Here is a 20,298-nt window from a genome sequence, read left to right on the forward strand (position 1 = left end):
TACCATTAGACACTTTCCTTATTAACGCCTGCTCAATCAGGAAGTAGCCGTGCACAATGGGGAAGACCCCGGGCAGACCTCTAGGCTTGGAACGACTCAAGGTGTGAATGGTTTGTTAATGCTGCACAGGTCTGCTTGACGCCCCAGTGTAGGTTTTCGCCCATACATTTCAAAATTTGTTCTAAACCCTCTGTTTATACCTTATTTTGTCTGTACAACAAGCTTATTTAATTAACCTCAGTGTCTCATTGAATTAACTTTGATTGCTATCATGTGTGGCCTAACTGGCAAAGCTGCAGACTTTGGAACAGTGTCAGACTGAGTCAGAAAACAGGACCGCATATCAAAATAAAAGAGGCCCCTATTAGCAAAAAGCTAATAGATAGCTAAAAAAGAGACCAACGTTTGCGAATTGGGGCAGTTTTGAACTTGCACAAACACACTGCCTGTACAAGTTTGCAGGAGATGGAATACTGCATGGATTTGTGATTGCCGCTGAAAATGCTTGTTTTAAAATCAGTGAAATAAGCAGTAAAAACAAGCCCAGCAGACCATAAACACAGGTCCACTCGAGACATACATTCGAGTCCTGGCGTCAACTCAACATCCCCAAATTCTGGCTAAATCACTTCATCTCCCCATGCCCAAAAGATAAACACTAGTGGACAATCAGCAGCCATTCAGAATTTGAAAGAGGATAATTCAATTGTCATCAAACAAGCTGACAAGGGCGGTGCGGTAGTAATTTGGCCCCGCCCCATGTATTTGTCTGTAGGGAAATCACACGTGGAGAACCGTGAATGGTATCGACCGGTCAGGGAAGATCCTGTCCATGATATTCAGAGTAAAATTGACAAACTGACCAAAGTGGCATTGGAACAAGGCTTCCTACGTCCTAAAGAATTTGAGTTCCTAAATAAGAAACAACCGAGAACACCAGTCCTGTATTTTTTACCAAAAATACATAAGAACAACTTAGAACCACCCGGAAGACCGATAGTCTCGGGCTGTGATTCAGTTTTAGAACCAGCATCTAAGTATATCGATTTTTTCTTGAAACCGTTTCTCCAGAGTGTAACATCCTATCTCCGAGATACAACTGATTTTATCACGAAGGTGGAAGGTTTCCAGTTTAACAAAGAGACACAGATTATGGCCGCACTGGATGTTACGTCATTATATACCCAAATCCCTCAGGACGAAGCACTTGAGGTGATTGAAGTATCTCTGGAATCTAGGGAAAGACCACATAGGGTCCCCACATCCTTCATATTATCATTGGCTGAAATTTCACTTAAAATGAATTATTTTAAGTTTGAAAATGAATTTTTTGTACAGGTCAAGGGCACGGCCATGGGTTGCCCTTATGCGCCGGAAATGGCTGTACTGTACATGGCGCACTATGAAGAAAGATTTATTTTCAACAACAATCCTTTTTCAGGCAACATATTGCAGTGGTGGCGGTACATAGACGACGTCTGGCTCCTGTGGCAGGGGAGCCAGACCTATTTATTAATTGGGTTAATTCACGACATACTGATATAAAATTTTCAATACAATCTAGTAAAAGTAAAATGACTTTTTTAGATGTTTCGATCAGCTGTCAAGATGAAAAACTTGTTACATCACTGTACAAAAAAGAGACAGAAAGAAACACTATTCTGCACTATAAAAGTTCGCACCCACAGTGCCTAAAACAAAACCTGCCGTATGGACAACTACTACGGATCAGGAGGAACTGTACTGAGTTAATGGACTTTGATATGCATGCTGATTATTTCTGTAAGGAAATGGAAGGGAGGGGATACCCTAGAAAATTATTAAAACATTCTAAAAAAAGAGCGAGGTTCACACCTAGAGAGACCCTATTAGAGAAAAAGATCAAGTCTGATTTAGAAAAACTTGTTTGTGTGACAACCTTCGGGCCTCACACTAACAAGTTTAGACAAATTGTTTTTAAAAAACTGGCATCTATTGGAAAATCTTGATTTCCCTATGCCAAAACCCATTTTCGCAATGAAAAAGAATCTTAGTGTTGGTCAGCAGTTAATACGTGCTGATAGCTACATTCCGAAACCAAAAAGCAATTTGACAACGCAATGGAACCTACCACCGATCACTGGACACCACAGATGTGGAAATTGTATTGCCTGTCCGTCAACATTGGAGGGTGAGATTTTTTACCATAACGGAATTTCGTGGAAGCATACAAGTTTTACTAATTGTAAAACTAAAAATGTGGTTTATGCAGTGCTTTGCCCATGTGATAAAGTATATATTGGCAAAACAAGTCAACAAATAAACACAAGAAAAACCCAACACAGATCGAGAATAAAGAAAAAGGTTCAATCTGCACCCATGGTCGAACACTTTGTAGCCTTAAATCACAATGAGAATCAATTTAAATGGACAGTTTTGTCCACAATTGATTCGAAACATCGCTCTCTTTGCGTTGAAAGAGCTCTGTTACGCACAGAAGCGTATTTGATCATGAAATTTGACAGCATAAATCGAGGTCTAAATTGCATGAGTGAACTCAATAGAGTTTAATCCACCGTTCAACTCCATGTCTTTACAATAAGGTGATAATCAGCATGGGTTCTTATGGGGTAATACAGAATTTCTTGAAACCCAGATACCGCTCAGGGGCAAGGAACCATTTTGGTCAATAAAATACAAATCCCACAATTCAATGCGCTGTATAGCGGAGCAGTCCCGCCCCCTTCACGATCACGTGGGTTCTAGCTCGGTAAAGGAGACAGGAGAATGGAGGCTTGTCCTCGCTCCTACTGAGTGAGTTATTCACTGGAAATGATCAAGATGCTTTGTTAAAAGGTAAGCGTAACTCCGTTTTAGACAAAGCAGTGCGCGGACACGCATAATTTTATAACATGTCTGGCTCTCCGCCGCATACAAACTGTACCGGTTTCCGTTTTCAGATTGTGAATTCAGCTTTGAACTGATTACTTCCAAGTCGTGGCGTCCTGCTTGCATTGAAATCGACCATAACGTAAGTTGAACTCATGCGAGCGCTGGCAGCATCCGTGTAATACCAGAGGGACAAGTGACTGATGTGTCTTTCTTGAACCGCTTTCACCTTTTTAGATTACATGAACCCATGCGCCATTACCTCAATAAATGAATTTGAAGGTTTGAGACCACTACGACCTAAAAGAGCACCCTTTAGGTAATTCTTTCATCTTGAGAAATAAAAACATAAGGTGTTAGTGTTTAGAACTAAGACGACTTAGCCTTTGCTACTTTGTCACACACAGGCGAGCACTGCATGAATTCACACCAGAAGGTCTTACATTTCACTGGTGAAGGCCAGGTATGTAGGTCTTTGTTTAGAAAAATGCGTAATCATTTTAAATGATGATTTGGGAAGCACATTACAAATTAGTTTTTTGTTTTTTTTTATCAGAAACAGTTGGCTTTTATCAAAAGACTCATCCAGCCCTGATGAGAGTCCGGCAATATAAAAAACCAGGACTTGAAACGCGTCGGCCACTATATTAAGTATAGTCTGATCCCTGGACCATAGGAGTCTTTGTAAAAATTTACCATTGCACTTTTGGAATATAATGTATTGTTAACTGTGTAAAAGTGATTCTGGTTTACATATTTCAACTGTTTGTCTTTTCTGTTCTTTTGTGATTTATTGTCATTATATTTGCTTTGTTGTAAGTATCGTGCAATTTGTTTGATCACATGTTAATTGGATTTGTATTGTATTTGTGATAGCACAAGAATGGATTTTTTGTTTAGTAGACTATGTGTTCTTCTTTTTTTGGAATTTATTGCAACATGAAGAATAATTAAAACTAATCAGCCAAAATTGACGGCTAGGACAAACGCATTCATTTTTCGTTTTCCTTACATTAGTAATAACTTCTTAAAAAATTGGAGGAGAGGGTACATCTAGTTTTGTTCTTGTTAATAGGCCCTACCTTCCCTCCTTGATCTTGTTGGGCCAAACCCCTTCTTTGTATAAACCAGGACCCCCTGGGGCATTGGAGGAGCCTGCACGAGGGTAGCGCTGGGACCACACACACGCTGTTGTGTCTCGGGGCGAGTGAAGAGGTGAGCCGGCGGTGTTGGGACGCTCTGAGCTGGGGGGAGTGTGAGGACTGCGCCAGTGGCCATACCGGTAGAGGAGCGGCACGGCGTCGTGCTCTTGGCGCATAAGGACAAGACGCCGGCGGCTGGACGGGGCCCTGCGTGCCCTAGGTACTTGGCTGCTGATCCTGGGCCATTTCTGCCGCCTCCCCAACCTGCTGCGCTGGGGGGGTCTTGTGCCCCCCAGAAGAGGGACGGGGACGCCTAGAGTGGCAGGCAGCACAGCGGCAGTACGGCCACATCTTACCCCAGAGTTGGCAGGGACCCTCTGCTTAACAGAGCAACGTTGCTGCGGGTCACTGCTGCAGGGTGGGAGAATCTCCGGTGGTGATCGAGACACCCTGTCGGGCTGCTGGTGACGATGGTCCTGACTGGCTGTGCTTCCACTGCTCTCTGGATTCTCTTTTTGCGCAGAACGATCATTGGCCAACGGGCTCAGTCGAGATGGGGCGCACAGATAGGACGCAAACCAAGCTGTCCTTTGACCCTAAAGGAACCAAGACTGGAGATTCTGCTTCGAGGAAAGACCTGGGGGAGCGGGAGCAAGCTGAGAAACTCCCACAGCAAGATATCCGTGGACTATTGCTTGCCTGCAGGGGGGGGATTGCATCGTTAGGCACCAAGATGGATGCGCTCAACTACCGTATGGACTGCATGGCAGAGAGGCTCAACAAACAAGCGGCGTGCATTGACATGTCAGGACGCAGACTCACCGAGGTTGAGGAGGCACAAACTACCCTCAACACAGACAACAAACAGCTGAACAGGACAATGCAGATACTCCAGGACAAGACGGAGGATTTGGAGGCCCGTTCTTGACGGTGCAATCTACGCATCACGGGCCTGCCCGAGAACACGCAGACCGGTAACATGGAAGTTTTTATTGAAAATCTCCTAAAGAAACTCCTCGGGGACTCTGTCTTCTCTACCATGTTTTTCGTTGAAAAGATCTCACCGCTCTTTAGGCCTGAGACCAAAGCCGGGAGCGCCGCTGAGGCCTATCATTGCTAAGCCACTCAACTACAGTGATCGCGATGTAGCACTAAGATTTGCAAGGAAAAACAGCCACTCCAATACGAAGGCATGATCACGTGGTTCAACCCGAAGGCACACTTGAAGTTCACACCACTAGTGACTGACAGAGACGGATGCTACATGATCACGAAAGTGCTGCGGTAAGGGTATGGAGCTCTGCAAAGTGAACACCTACGGCCCCAATTACGACCATCCCGACTCTTATGCAGAGTTAGCGGACAGGGTCAAGGCGCACTCGGGGGGAGATATACTCGGGGGGGGGCGTTTTCAACATGACCAGACAACCTCACATTGACAGATCAGATGGCCCAGAACTCCGCCCTTCGGCTAGAGTGCTGGAGACTCACATCCTGAGGTTAAACTTATGTGACATCTGGCAGCACAGACACCCCACCCAAGGGGGTTACACACACTACTCAGCCCCACACGACGTACACACTAGGATGGACTATTGGTTGGATGGACTATTGGTTTACCACCTGACTCAAGCGATTCAGAGTTGCACTATACCTCCTCGCACATACTCAGACCACTCTCCCATATTGCTAAAGATAACTGAGCCGCTGCGGCGTATCCCACCGTTTGCCTGGCGCTTCCCTCCATACCCTTAACTAGACGCCTCTTTCAAAGAGGAGTTGGCAACAGCTATTGAGATATTTTTTGATACCAATGTGGGATCTGTAGACTCATTTCAAACCATTTGGGAGACGTTCAAGGTATACATCAGGGGATTCACTATCTCCAAACATTCGGGGGTCCTCAAATCGATTAGGGATAGATTGTGTGCTTTAGAAGACAAACTTAAGGAACTGGAACAGGCAAGATTGCACGCTGGTAGTGAGACCCTAACTCAAGAAATAGCTCAAACACTACGGGAATTCCACGAGGAGGGTGATGCTGAAGTCAAGCACTTGGGAAAGTATGCCATAGCTAGATCATACTGCGAGGGAGAGCGCCCGGGTGCGGTGCTTGCGCAGTTGGCTAAGAGGTACAGGGGTAGAACATCAACTCCCGTGATGAGGTCCCCGAGCTCCGATGAGCTGCTTACAGACGCACAGGTTGAGGAGAGTTTTCAGGATTACTATGCGACGCTGTATGCCTCACGTGGTCCAGCTCCAGAAGAACGCTTACTGGACTATCTAACACATATAGAGCTTCCCTGACTCTCCAATGTTCACGGCGAGTTCTTGGCACGCCCGATCGAACGGGAAGAAATAGTGTTGGCATTGTCGGCTATAAAGGCCGGAAGCGTGCCGGCCTCACTGTTGCCTTTTACAAGGCATACTCTGACCTCCTAATTCCCCACTTGCTTACCCTTTACGAAGACAGGGCTAATACGGGCACTATGCCGTCTACTCTGCGTGAGGCATTACTGGTTGCCATTCTTAAGCCTGGGAAGGATCCCGGGGATTGCGCTTCATACCGCCCCTTGTCGCTACTAAATGTGGACGCGAACATTTTTGCTAAATTGATCTCCAACCGTCTCAGCCCCATGGTTGCCTCATTGGTGGCCCCGGAACAGGCTGGATTTGTTCCTACTCGTAATCTCACGTATAACCTTTGAAAGGTCTTTGCGGCGTTTCAACAAACTTGCCATGAGGTCCCAGCGATTGGGGTCTTCCTCGATGTGGAAAAGGCCTTCGACTCTGTTGAATGGCCTTTCCTGAGACAGGTTCTTAGCCGCATGGGAGTGGGAGAGCTGTTCCTACAACTGCTGACTACCTTGTACACCTCCCTGACGGCTTGTATACGTATAGGTACTCTCACCATGGACCCCATACAGATTGGAAGAGGCACGAGACAGGGGTGCCCCCTTTCTCCTATCCTATATGCACTGGTGGCGGAGCCGCTCGCCTGTGCAATGCGCGAATACCATGGCCATAGGGGCATTTGGTTTCCCACATATAATTTGATAATATCCACATACGCGGACGATACCCTTTTATATGTCAGAGACCCAGAGGTGCACTTGTCGGCGTTGCTCCGAGAGGTGGTCTTATTCAGCTCTCTCTCGGGCATACATGTTAATTGGACGAAGTCCCTTATGTTTCCTCTTACGCCCAATACACGCCCCTTTGACCCGGAATACCCGATCCAATTGACTACGGACGCTGTGCGGTACTTGGGGATACAACTCCATACGGATTCGGAGGTCGTCCTACTGGAAAACTATGGGAAGGCCATCTCTAGACTGGAGGAGGATATAGACAGGTGGAGTGCCCTGCCGCTTTCACTGCTGGGGCGGATTTCAATTATGAAAATGATTGTTCTGCTGTGTTTCTTGTTCTTATTCAGCAACATCCCTATGGTGTTATCGAGACTTATTTTGTCAACTACAATCATTAATGGTCCGGTTGGCATGGGCGGGAAACAACCTAGAGTGGCATGGAAAATTCTTGTGCGACCATACGCGGCGGGAGGACTGAATGCCCCTGATTTGGAGCTTTATTATTGTGCAGCGCAAAGCGCACATGCATATCACTGGATTCATGGCCCAGTGGATATCCCACACATACGCATTGAATCAATCATGGCGGACCCGATGCCCCTACCCGCGCTACTGGCTAAACCCCGAGACCGCTGAACGGGCCTCCTCGATTCCCTGAATGCAGTTATTCATGCGTGGCACCACATGATGGACACCCAAGCATGTAGCCTACTTTATGCCCAGAGGGCGTCCATAGTTTGGTGTGCCTGGCTACCCCCATGCCTGGATAAAGCGGTCATAGAAGCTCTGAAGGCGCTGCATATTCAAACCATGGGTGACCTGTTTGCGGAAGGCAGAGCCCGCAGCTGGAATTAGGTGGAAACGGGAGATAGTCCCCATTCCTTGTTATCGCGCTTCCAGTTTCACAGAGTGAGACATGCACTTAGGGACCTGCTGGGGGACGACATGGAGGAGCCCACGGTAGTTACAGCTTTTGACTATGTCGTCAATGCTAAGACCCCTACTAAATTAAAAACCAACTTGTACTGTATAGCCCTCTCGGAGAGGACGGCGGAGTACACCAAGCCGAGACTAGCATGGCAAGCAGACTTACGGGTTGATCTCGGGGAAGACACATGGCAGTACTGCTGCACGAGCACGAAAAGGGTATCTCTAAATGGCCGCTATAGGCTGCTGCACTTTAAATACCTGAATAGGACTTACTACACCCCCGAAAGATTACATAGATATGGCTTGAGGGACAGCCCTACTTGCGAGAGGTGCGGGGACCCACTTGCTGATTTTCTACACGTCGCTTGGTCTTGTCCTGACATATTACCTTTCTGGCACTCTGTGTACAAAGAAGTGAACGAAATTATCGATCTGGTACCTTGACTCACCATTAAGCCATATCTTTTCTCATTTACAGCTCTTTCTGTCATGTAGTATAATTCTTCATTTCTTGTTGTAATTACACAGGTATCCTCTGAACCTCTGCTATATCACATCTCACACTCCATATATATATTATGTAGAGACTTACTGTGACTCTACTCTTGTCCCGATGTAATTCATACATTGGACATCTCTTCCTACATATCCCGCCTATATTGCCATGTACTCTATATATGGAACTTACTTAGAGACTACTATTCCAGCCTGGCGTTTTTCGGCAAATATTGTTTCCTTTTCCATTCCATACCACCACAACAGATTGTTGTTTTCATGTGTATATCATCATTGCACACTCTAATATGGCGCCCACCACGTAATATCGCCTAGTCCACTTTCCATTCTTATGCTTTCGTCGCATTCACTTCCTGTATCAGCATCGGGCTCCTGATGCACCTGATAGCGCGCCAACTTTATGAGCGGCAACCTTTAGACCGATATAAATACTGCCCCTGAACAGCAACCTCCCGGAAGCCGTTCTCTATAGGAGCAGAGGGCTGCTGCACTGATCGCCGATGAGACGTTGTTTCCTGGCGCCGGCGACTCATATCTAATGCACCGAGCACCGCGCTAGGTAAGCCTTTCTGCGCCACTGCAAGCCAAGACTTTGGCTTTTTCATTTATCTCTTTATTCCCATTATGGCTTCCATGCCTCTTATAACTTTTTTAATTTCCATACTTTCCAGCCCGTGCACCTGATTACCAAACAATACCCCTGCCCGCATCTTTATTGCAACTAACTTACAAACAGAATCCTCTTCGGCAGGAGTCCTACAGGTAAATAGTACCTCTCACCATAGAATACATATAGCGGTTAATGTTTCAATTCAGTATCGGTTTCATTAGTCTCCCACTAGTACCCCTTGCCATTCATCTTGTTGCAGACATTTTTGAGCAGTCCTTCCGTCCATAGAATTTGGACTTCTGAACCAGTCCATTCCACTTTTGTAGAGACTCCATTCCACTTTTGTAGAGACTCCGGAATATCCAGTGGTAAGCCTCTAAGACCCTATCTTGGGAGATCTTTTGTCTCATTTCATGTTTTACCATCATGGATACTTCCCGGGCTCTATTTATGGTCCCTTTGTTTTCCCTACATACAGAGATTACTGGGACCCGGCCGCAAGGCTTTACACCTCTCGCCCTAACTGACCGCCTCAATAATATAGGTAATTTGTTGCTCTGGTCATCCGCTCTTGTTTAGCTGTGACCTAGACCTTGGCATATTGGCTCCTAGAAGCGCTTACCATACAGCCAATCAATCATAGTGGACATATCCCCTACCTGGCTAGCTTTGTAGTCAGCCTCAATGTATTTTTTCTTTCTGTCAAACTTTTTTCTTTTTTACACCTTCCTAATACCCTTGCTAACAATTCTAAAAGGCATTGACCGGCTCTATGGTGGACTGATTTTGTGGGACGTCACTTAAGGTACTACAGATATTTCACACTATCATGTGTCCTTTTTTCCTTTACATGACTTGGGATTCACATTATTTGTATTCCTTTCTTCCTCTTGTTCGTTGTTGTTAATATTTATAGCAATTCTGTTCATTTTTTTAAAGGGTGTGATCTCCACTTATGTTTGGCTCCAGTTTAAGATACCATTAGGTGGTGGCTTTTCAACTGTCTCACAGCAATTTCTGCCTTTTCTTCTCTTAATTTCCACTTGATAGGCTTGCGACAAATGTTTTTATCTTTAGGTAGCACTTTAGTATATTTACTCTTTTTTTGTAAAGAATGTGTAGGACCTCTTTTTATCTAATATGTGACACGAATTGTTAATACATGCATTCGATTACATCTTATTTCAATTTTCAGGTCACATCTTTTGTCTTTGAAAACATGGCTTCCTGATGAAGGCACATATCCGAAACGCGCGTAGGAATACATTCCCTAGCCATGCTCCAATTTCTTACAACTTATCATGTTTGAACTGTATTGTGACCATTGATTGTCTGACCTGATACTTATTGACATGTTTCAGTATCACTATTCTATGAATTAACTTTTGAATTATTGTGTATCTATTGTATTTATTACATATTTATATTCAAAAATATTTAGAAAATTATTTTCAGTAATAAAAAAATAATTGTATGAAATGATCATTTTCATGTATTATTGATGACATGTATTTTCTGATATTCGTGAGTTAATTTTTGTTTAGGTCCACTAGATTTAGGAACTTACCCCTCTTTTTGCTCCCATTGTCTCCACAGCCTGTCAGTGCGGGGTTAGCTCTTTGATTATCATTTGCACATCATGGCTGATACATTTGATGACAAGTCTTTTTTTGTTTAGTTGTTAATCCTTCTGACTGTGTACCTTTAATCCCTTTCCCTTATACCTGGGCAAAATCCCCCTCTCTCCTTTTTTTCCACCCACCTGGTTAGCCTTACCTCTTGTTCCCTGCCTCACATTTTCTTTTTCATTTCACGTATTTGATTAGCATAACTTTGATCTTTATACATCACTTATTGTGTCATTTGCCCATTCCATACCATTATAGCTAGGATGGACAAACTACAAACATTCGGCTTCTCAGATGAGGATTTTGCCTCACTGGTAGGTCAAAGTAGTGCCAATACCAATTTGACATCTTCCTCTGGTCAAGACAATAGCGACATTCTTAAACTTACAGCTTTGAGGAAAAAAACCACACGCATAGACAACATGGGAAGTTTATGGTGGATTACCTCAAAGGTCGGGTCATTCCGCAAGGTTTGAGAATCAGGAACATACCGGGTCTATTTGCCCATCTTCGTAAATTTCTGGAAAGATGGACCCAGATAGCAAATCGATGCTCCCGTGATCTCATGATTTTAATTATCGAGACTGCGAAGGAGGTAGTACAGACTCTTCTCCAAGAAATCTCAGAGCTGGAATCCAAAATTAAGGATTCACAGGCGGTAGATGAATCAATTAAAAAGTTAGAGGAAGTACAGAAAGATATTGATTCCTATAACGAATATTTGCTGAAAAGAAAAACAGACAAATTCAAAAAGGATATGAGATTCTTTAGTCAAGAAAAATTCTACCCGTACCTGGCGGATAATTTTTATCAACCAGAACCCACTGGGGAAACACAAGATCCTACCAACTATAATAGACCACCGAGAAAAGTCACCACCTTTTCCGATTCCTCTGATTCTGATGGTGATGGTAACAACCATTACCAAGATCCAGGCCAAAGTAGAGGAATGACAGGAGCCACTAGATTCAACCAGCAGTCTTTTTTATCCAGTCGCGGGAATTCACAACCTCGCTGGCGGACGAGATACCAACCCAAATTCAGAGGGAATTACCAACAACAGCACAACCAGCTGTACCCTCCACCTCCCGATTACCAACAGGGCCAACCAATGTATCACAACCAGGACAGGTACCTGGTTACAAGGAATGTGCAGTATTGGCGTGATTAAATGAGATCCCAATATTTAACCTAAGCAGCCATACTTAAGACATGGATCCCGAACTCCTCCTCACCAAAGGCTTATCATTTGTCCCGTACAGTACCAACAACAGGTTCGAAGTCTTTAAGGATCTCATGATCTTTTTCCGTAAAATTCGCCTCCGGGACTTTTTTGCAGGACAGGAAAATAACAAAGGCATCAATGACAATAAATCATGTCTTAAACCACCCTCGACGTTCCTTCCTACTTTAGAGCAGGTGGCTCAAGAAATAGCAACCTTTGAACATGTTGTTTTTAACAAACTTGTCGCTGCCACCAAGCACATTCCTCCACCTAAACACAATCTGTCTTGCAATGAGAATCAAGCTCTGAAAAGTCTCATTACCAACACAGAACTCACGGTCAAACCCTGTGACAAGGGAGGCGGTATAGTCATCCTAGATAGAGAGCAATACATTAGGAAGATGACAGACATGTTGAATGACCAACGTCATTATATTCCCATTCATAAGAACCTGACCAAATTGGTTCAAAAATTGATACTGCAAGTCACCAATAAAGCTTTGGAAGAAAACCACATATGTGAAAAGGAATGGCTATTCCTTAACATCAAGCAACCTAAAATGGCAGCAATCTATGGGGTACCTAAAATACATAAGCATGCCATGGAACCCCCCCGTCAGCCCCATTATCACCACGATCGGCTCCGTTACTGAACCCCTCTCGAAATATGTAGACACGTAATTACGACCTTATATCTCTAAGATTCCGTCTTACGTGAGCGATACCCGAGATATCATCAACAGGGTAGAGCATCCTGCTTTCAATCCTGAATCAAACACCATGGTCACCATGGATATTGAGGCTTTGTACTCAAATATACCTCAGACAGAGGCAATTGAGGTGGTGAAATGGTTCATGGATGTCTATCATATTGATTGCCCCAGCTATTTATCATAGACTGTCTGCAGATTATCCTGACCGAGAACACATTTGAATTTAATGGGCTACTCTATGAACAGACTAAGGGAGTAAGCATGGGGGCATCATGTGCCCCCATCATTGCAAACATCTACATGGCACAGTATGAAACTCGTTTTATTTATAGCAAGATCGATCCATTCAGTGAATCTATATATCTGTGGTCCAGATATATAGATGACGTTTTCTTTATCTGGACTGATCTAAGGGAGAATATTGCCCAGTTTGTAACCTGGCACAATCTCTGTGACCCCCAACATCAAGTTCACAGAGAATTGTAGCAACACTAAAGTTGAACTCCTGGATATTGTCATCAAATCCACTGACAATACCCTGGAAGTGGACCTCTTTGTGAAGCCCACAGCGCGTAACACTCTGTTACACTTCGACAGTTTTCATCCCGCAATGCAGAAATCCAGTATACCGTTTGGTCAGTTTCTGCGGCTCCGCAGGAACTGCACAAACGTTGCAGACTGTGACATCAGGGCCACTGAAATGAAGACCAAATTTCTAGCATGTGGCTACCCCAAGAGATTGATACGTGACTCCTATAAACGAGCACAGTACTTTGACAGACAACACCTCCTTATCCCCCGCATCAAAGAACCTAACTCCAGGTTGGTGTTTGTCACCAGACATTCCACCCTTAATGAGAAGATCCACCATGTCATCAATTCCAATTGGCACATACTTAATGCTGTTAAAACTAAAGATACCCACCTCCCTAAGCCACTCTTTGCCTATAGGAAGAGCAAAAACCTCAAAGATCTAGTTGCGCAATCTCGCATGACAAATGTCAATAGCTTTCGCACTTCCTCTACAGGTCAAACATCAATCATAGGCCAGAAATTCCCTACAGGTAATTTCAAATGCCTATCCTGCACAGCATGCCAATTTGCTATTGAAACACAAGCATTTTCATTTAATAAGATCAATATCCTGCTTCAAAGTCTGACGAATTGTAAAACCACTAACATCATATATCTACTTCTGTGTCCATGTAATCAAGGGTACGTGGGAGAAATTTTCCGCACCATGGCCACCAGACTATCGGAACATAGATCAGCGATCCGGATAGTTAAGACCCAGGCACCCCTAGTACAGCACTATATGGAACAACAACACACCTCGGACGAGATACGTTGGCTCAATATAGAAAATATCCACACTAACATTAGTCTGCAGAGTACCAACATAAGGAAATGTAGAGAGGTATTCTGGATATTCACTCTCAACACATACCTTCACGGTATGAACAATGAGATACCCTGGGATCAGGTTATCAAGCACAATCCAGGTTAAACCGTTTCAGGGCTTATAGTTTAGTTCTTTCCTTCCGAGACATCTGTTGTATCTCCCCCCGGGACAATCCAGGTTAAACCGTTTCAGGAGTTATAGTTCAGTTTTTTCCTTCTGAGACATCTGTTGTATCTCCCCCGGGACATGACAAAATGTTTAGCCCTATTTAACATCTCTGCCCAGGGCTCCAGTCCATCCATCTGGCACCTTGAGTCAACATTAAGCCATACCTTTTGTCATTTACAGCTCTTTCTGTCATGTAGTATAATTCTTCATTTCTTGTTGTAATTACACAGGTATCATCTGTACCTCTGCTATATCACATCTCACACTCTATATATATATATATGTTATGCAGAGACTTACTGTGACTCTACTCTTGTCCCGATGTAATTCATACATTGGACATCTCTTCCTACATATCCCGCCTATATTGCCATGCACTCTATATATGGAACTTACTTAGTGACTACTAGTATATTCCAGCCTGGCATTTTTCGGCAAATATTGTTTCCTTTTCCATTCCTTACCACCACAACAGATTGTTGTTTTCATGTGTATATCATCATTGCACACTCTAATATGGCGCCCACCACGTATTATCGCCTAGTCCACTTTCCATTCCTATGCTTTCGTCGCATTAACTTCCTGTATCACCATGGGGCCCCTGATGCACCTGATAGCGCGCCAAATTTATGAGCAGCAACTGTTAGACCGATATAAATACTGCCCCTGAACAGCAACTTCCTGGAAGCCGTTCTCGATAGGAGCAGAGAGCTGCTGCACTGATCGCCGCTGAGACGCCGTATCCTGGCGCCGGCATCTCATATCTGATGCACCGAGCACCGCGCTACATAAGCCTTTCTGCACCACTGCAAGCCAAGACTTTGGCTTTTTCATTTATCTCTTTATTCCCATTATGGCTGCTATGCCTCTTATAACTTTTTTTATTTCCATACTTTCCAGCCCGTGCACCTGATTACCAAACAATACCCCTGCCCGCATCTTTATTGCGACTAAATTATAAACAGAATCCTCATCGGCAGGAGCCCTACAGGTAAATAGTACCTCTAACCATAGAATACATATAGCGGTTAATGTTTCAATTCAGTATCGGTTTCATTAGTCTCCCACTAGTACCCCTTGCCATTCATCTTGTTGCAGACATTTTTGAGCAGTCCTTCCGTCCATAGAATTCGGACTTCTGAACCGGTCCATTCCACTTTTGTAGAGACTCCGGAATATCCAGCGGTAAGCCTCTAAGACCCTGTCTTGGGAGATCTTTTGTCTCATTTCATTTTTACCATAATGGATACTTCCAGGGCTCTATTTATGGTCCCTTTGTTTTCCGTACATTTAGATATTACTGGGACCCGGCCGCAAGGCTTTGCACCTCTCGCCCTGACTGACCGCCTCCATATTATAGGTAATTTGTTGCTCTTGTCATCCGCTCTTGTTTAGCTGCGACCTAGACCTTGACATATTGGCTCCTAGAAGCGCTTACCATACAGCCAATCAATCATAGTGGACATATCCCCTACCTGGCTAGCTTTGTAGCCCGCCTCAATGTATTTTTTCTTTCTGTCAAACTTTTTTCTTTTTACACCTTCCTAGAACCCTTGCTAACAATTCTAAAAGGCATTGACCGGCTCTATGATGGACTGATTTTGTGGGACATCACTTAAGGTAGTACAGATATTTGACACTATCATGTGTCCTTTTTTCCTTTACATGACTTGGGATTCACATTATTTGTATTCCTTTCTTCCTCTTGTTCGTTGTTGTTAATATTTATAGCAATTCTGTTCATTTTTTTAAAGGGTGTGATCTCCACTTATGTTTGGCTCCAGTTTAAGATACCATTAGGTGGTGGCTTTTCAACTATCTCACGGCAATTTCTGCCTCTTCTTCTCTTAATTTCCACATGATAGGCTTGCGACAAATGTTTTTATCTTTAGGTAGCACTTTAATATATTTATTCTTTTTTTGTAAAGAATGTGTAGGACCTCTTTTTATCTAATATGTGACACGAATTGTTAATACATGCATTCGATTACATCTTATTTAAATTTTCAGGTCACATCTTTTGTCTTTGAAAACATGGCTTCCTGATGAAGGCACATAGCCGAAACGCGCGTAGGAATTCATTCCCTAGCCATGCTCCAATTTATTACAACTTATCATGTTTGAACTGTATTGTGACCATTGATTGTCTGACCTGATACTTATTGACATGTTTCAGTATCACTATTCTATGAATGAACTTTTGAATTATTGTGGATCCATTGTATTTATTATATATTTATATTAAAAAATATTTGAAAAATTATTTTCAGTAATAAAAAAATAATTTTATGAAATCATCATTTTCATGTATTATTGATGACATGTATTTTCTGATATTCGTGAGTTAATTTTTGTTTAGGTCCACTAGATTTATTCTGTTCCTCAATGTTCATATTTACACTAGGATTATTTTCCCTGATTTAGGAACTTACCTCAGGGGTACTCCTCTTTTTGCTCCCATTGTCTCCACAGCCTGTTTGTGCCGGGTTAGCTCTTTGATTATCATTTGCACATCATGGCTGATACATTTGATGACAAGACTTTTTTTGTTTAGTTGTTAATCCTTCTGACTGTGTACCTTTAATCCCTTTCCCTTATTCCTGGGCACAATCCCCCTCTCTCTCCTTTTTTTCCACCCACCTGGTTAGCCTTACCTCTTGCTCCCTGTCTCACATTTTCTTTTTCATTTCACGTATTTGATTAGCATAACTTTGATCTTTATACATCACTTTTTGTGTCATTTGTCCATCCCATACCATTATAGCTAGGATGGACAAACTACAAACATTCGGCTTCTCAGATGAGGATTTTGCCTCACTGGTAGGTCAAAGTAATGCCAATACCAATTTGACATCTTCCTCTGGTCAAGACAATAGCAACATTCTTAAACTTACAGCTTTGGGGAAAAAAAACACACGCATAGAACAACATGGAAAGTTTATGCTGGATCACCTCAAAGCTAGGGTCATTCCGCAAGGTTTGAGAATCAGGAACATACCGGGCCTATTTGTCCATCTTCGTAAATTTCTGGAAAAATGGACCCAGATAGCAAATCGATGCTCCCGTGATCTCATGATTTTAATTATCGAGAATGCGAAGGAGGTAGTACAGACTCTTCTCCAAGAAATCTCAGAGCTGGAATCCAAAATTAAGGATTCACAGGCGGTAGATGAAGCAATTAAAAAGTTAGAGGAAGTACAGAAAGATATTGATTCCTATAACGAGAATTTGCTGAAAAGAAAAACAGACAAATTCAAAAAGGATCTGAGATTCTTTAGTCAAGAAAAAGTCTACCCGTACCTGGCGGATAATTTTTATCAACTAGAACCCACTGGGGAAACAGAAGATCCTACCAACTATAATAGACCACCGAGAAAAGTCACCACCTTTTCCGATTCCTCTGATTCGGATGGTGATGGTAACAACCATTACCAAGATCCAGGCCAAGGTAGAGGAATGATAGGAGCCGCTAGATTCAACCAGCAGCCTTTTTTATCCAGGCGCGGGAATTCACAACCTCACTGGCGGACGAGATACCAACCCAAATTCAGAGGGAATTACCAACAACAGCACAACCAGCTATACCCTCCACCTCCCGATTACCAACAACCAATGTATCACAACCAGGACAGGTACCTGGTTACAAGGAATGCTCAGTATTGGCCTGATTAAATGAGATCCCAATATTTAACCTAAGCAGCCATACTTTAGACACGGATACTGAACTCCTCCTCACCAAAGGCTTTTCATTTGCCCCGCACAGTACCATCAACAGGTTTGAAGTCTTTAAGGATCTCATGATCTTTTTACGTAAGATTCGCCTCCGGGACTTTTTTGCAGGACAGGAAAATAACAATGGCATCAATGACAATAAATCGGGTCTTAAACCACCCTCGACGTTCCTTCCTACTTTAGAGAGGTGGCTCCAGAAATAGCAACCTTTGAACATGTTGATTTTAACAACCTTGTCGCTGCCACCAAGTACATTCCTCCACCTAAACACAATCTGTCTCGCAATGAGAATCAAGGCCTGAAAAGTCTCATTACCAACACAGAACTCACGGTCAAACCCTGTGACAAGGGAGGTGGTATAGTCATCCTAGATAGAGAGCAATACATTAGGAAGATGACAGACATGTTGAATCACCAACGTCATTATATACCCATTCATAAGAACCCGACCAAATTGGTTAAAAAATTGATACTACAAGTCACCAATAAAGCTTTGGAAGAAAATCACATATGTGAAAAGGAATGGCTATTCCTTAACATCAAGCAACCTAAAATGGCAGCAATCTATGGGGTAGCTAAAATACATAAGCATGCCATGGATCCCCCCTTCAGGCCCATTGTCACCACGATCGGCTCCATTACTGAGCCCCTCTTGAAATATGTAGACACGTTATTATGACCTTATATCTCTAAGATTCCATCTTACGTGAGCGATACCTGAGATATCATCAACAGGGTAGAGCATCTTGCTTTCAATCCTGAATCAAACACCATGGTCACCTTGGATATTGAGACTTTGTACTCAAATATACCTCGGACAGAGGCTATTGAGGCGGTGAAATGGTTCATGGATGTCTATCATATTGATTGCCCCAGGCTGTTTATCATAGACTGTCTGCAGATTATCCTGACCGAGAACACATTTGAATTTAATGGGCAACTCTATAAACAGACTAAGGGAGTAAGCATGGGGGCATCATGTGCCCCCACCATTGCAAACATCTACATGGCACAGTATGAAACTCGTTTTATTTATAACGAGATCGCTCCATTCAGTGAATCTATATATCTGTGGTCCAGATATTTAGATGACGTTTTCTTTAACTGGACTGATCTAAGGGAGGATATTGCCCAGTGTAACCTGGCTCAATCTCTGTGACCCCAACATCAAGTTCACAGAGAATTGTAGCAACACTAAAGTTGAATTCCTGGATATTGTCATCAAATCCACTGACAATACCCTGGAAGTGGACCTCTTTGTGAAGCCCACAGCGCGTAACACTCTGTTACACTTCGACAGTTTTCATCCCGCAATGCAGAAATCCAGTATACCGTTTGGTCAGTTTCTGCGGCTCCGCAGGAACTGCACAAACATTGCAGACTGTGACATCAGGGCCACTGAAATGAATACCAATGTTCTAGCACGTGGATACCCCAAGAGATTGATACAGGACTCCTATATACGAGCACGTTACTATGACAGACGACACCTCCTCATCCCCCGCATCGAAGAACCTAACTCCTGGTTGGTATTTGTCACCAGACATTCCACCCTTAATGAGAAGATCCGCCATGTCATCAATTCCAATTGGCGCATACTTAATGCTGTTAAAACTAAAGATACCCATCTCCCTAAGCCACTCTTTGCCTATAGGAAGAGCAAAAACCTCAAAGATCTAGTTGTGCAATCTCGCATGACAAATGTCAATAGCTTTCCCACTTCCTCTACAGGTCAAATATCAATCATAGGCCAGAAATTCCCTACAGGTAATTTCAAATGCCTATCCTGCACAGCATGCCAATTTTCTATTGAAACACAAGCATTTTCTTTTAATAACATCAATATCCTGCTTCAAAGTCTGACGAATTGTAAGACCGCTAACATCATATATCTATTCCTGTGTCCATGTAATCAAGGGTACGTGGACGAAAATTCCCACACCATGGCCACCAGACTATCGGAACATAGATCAGCGATCCGGACAGGTAAGACCCAGGCACCTCTAGTACAGCACTATATGGACCAACAACACACCTTGGACGAGATGCGTTGGCTCATTATAGAAAAAATCCGCACTAACATTAGTCCACAGAGTACCATCATAAGGAAATGTAGAGCGTTATTCTGGATATTCACTCTCAACACATACCTTCACGGTATGAACAATGAGATACCCTGGGATCAGGTTATCAAGCACAATCCAGGTTAAAACGTTTCAGGGCTTATAGTTCAGTTCTTTCCTTCCGAGACATCTGTTGTATCTCCCCCCGG

The 20,298-nt window shown here is 43.3% G+C and overlaps 1 long non-coding RNA gene across 1 annotated transcript in view; it reads right to left on the reverse strand.

The window, feature by feature from the left end:
• The window catches only part of LOC144827158 (uncharacterized), a 130,606-nt gene that overhangs the window by 57,207 nt on the left and 53,101 nt on the right, over positions 1–20,298 (reverse strand). The window lies entirely within an intron of this gene.

Source organism: Lissotriton helveticus, chromosome 4_1 (genome assembly GCF_964261635.1).
Source record: "Lissotriton helveticus chromosome 4_1, aLisHel1.1, whole genome shotgun sequence".
Taxonomy (NCBI): Eukaryota; Metazoa; Chordata; class Amphibia; order Caudata; family Salamandridae; genus Lissotriton; species Lissotriton helveticus.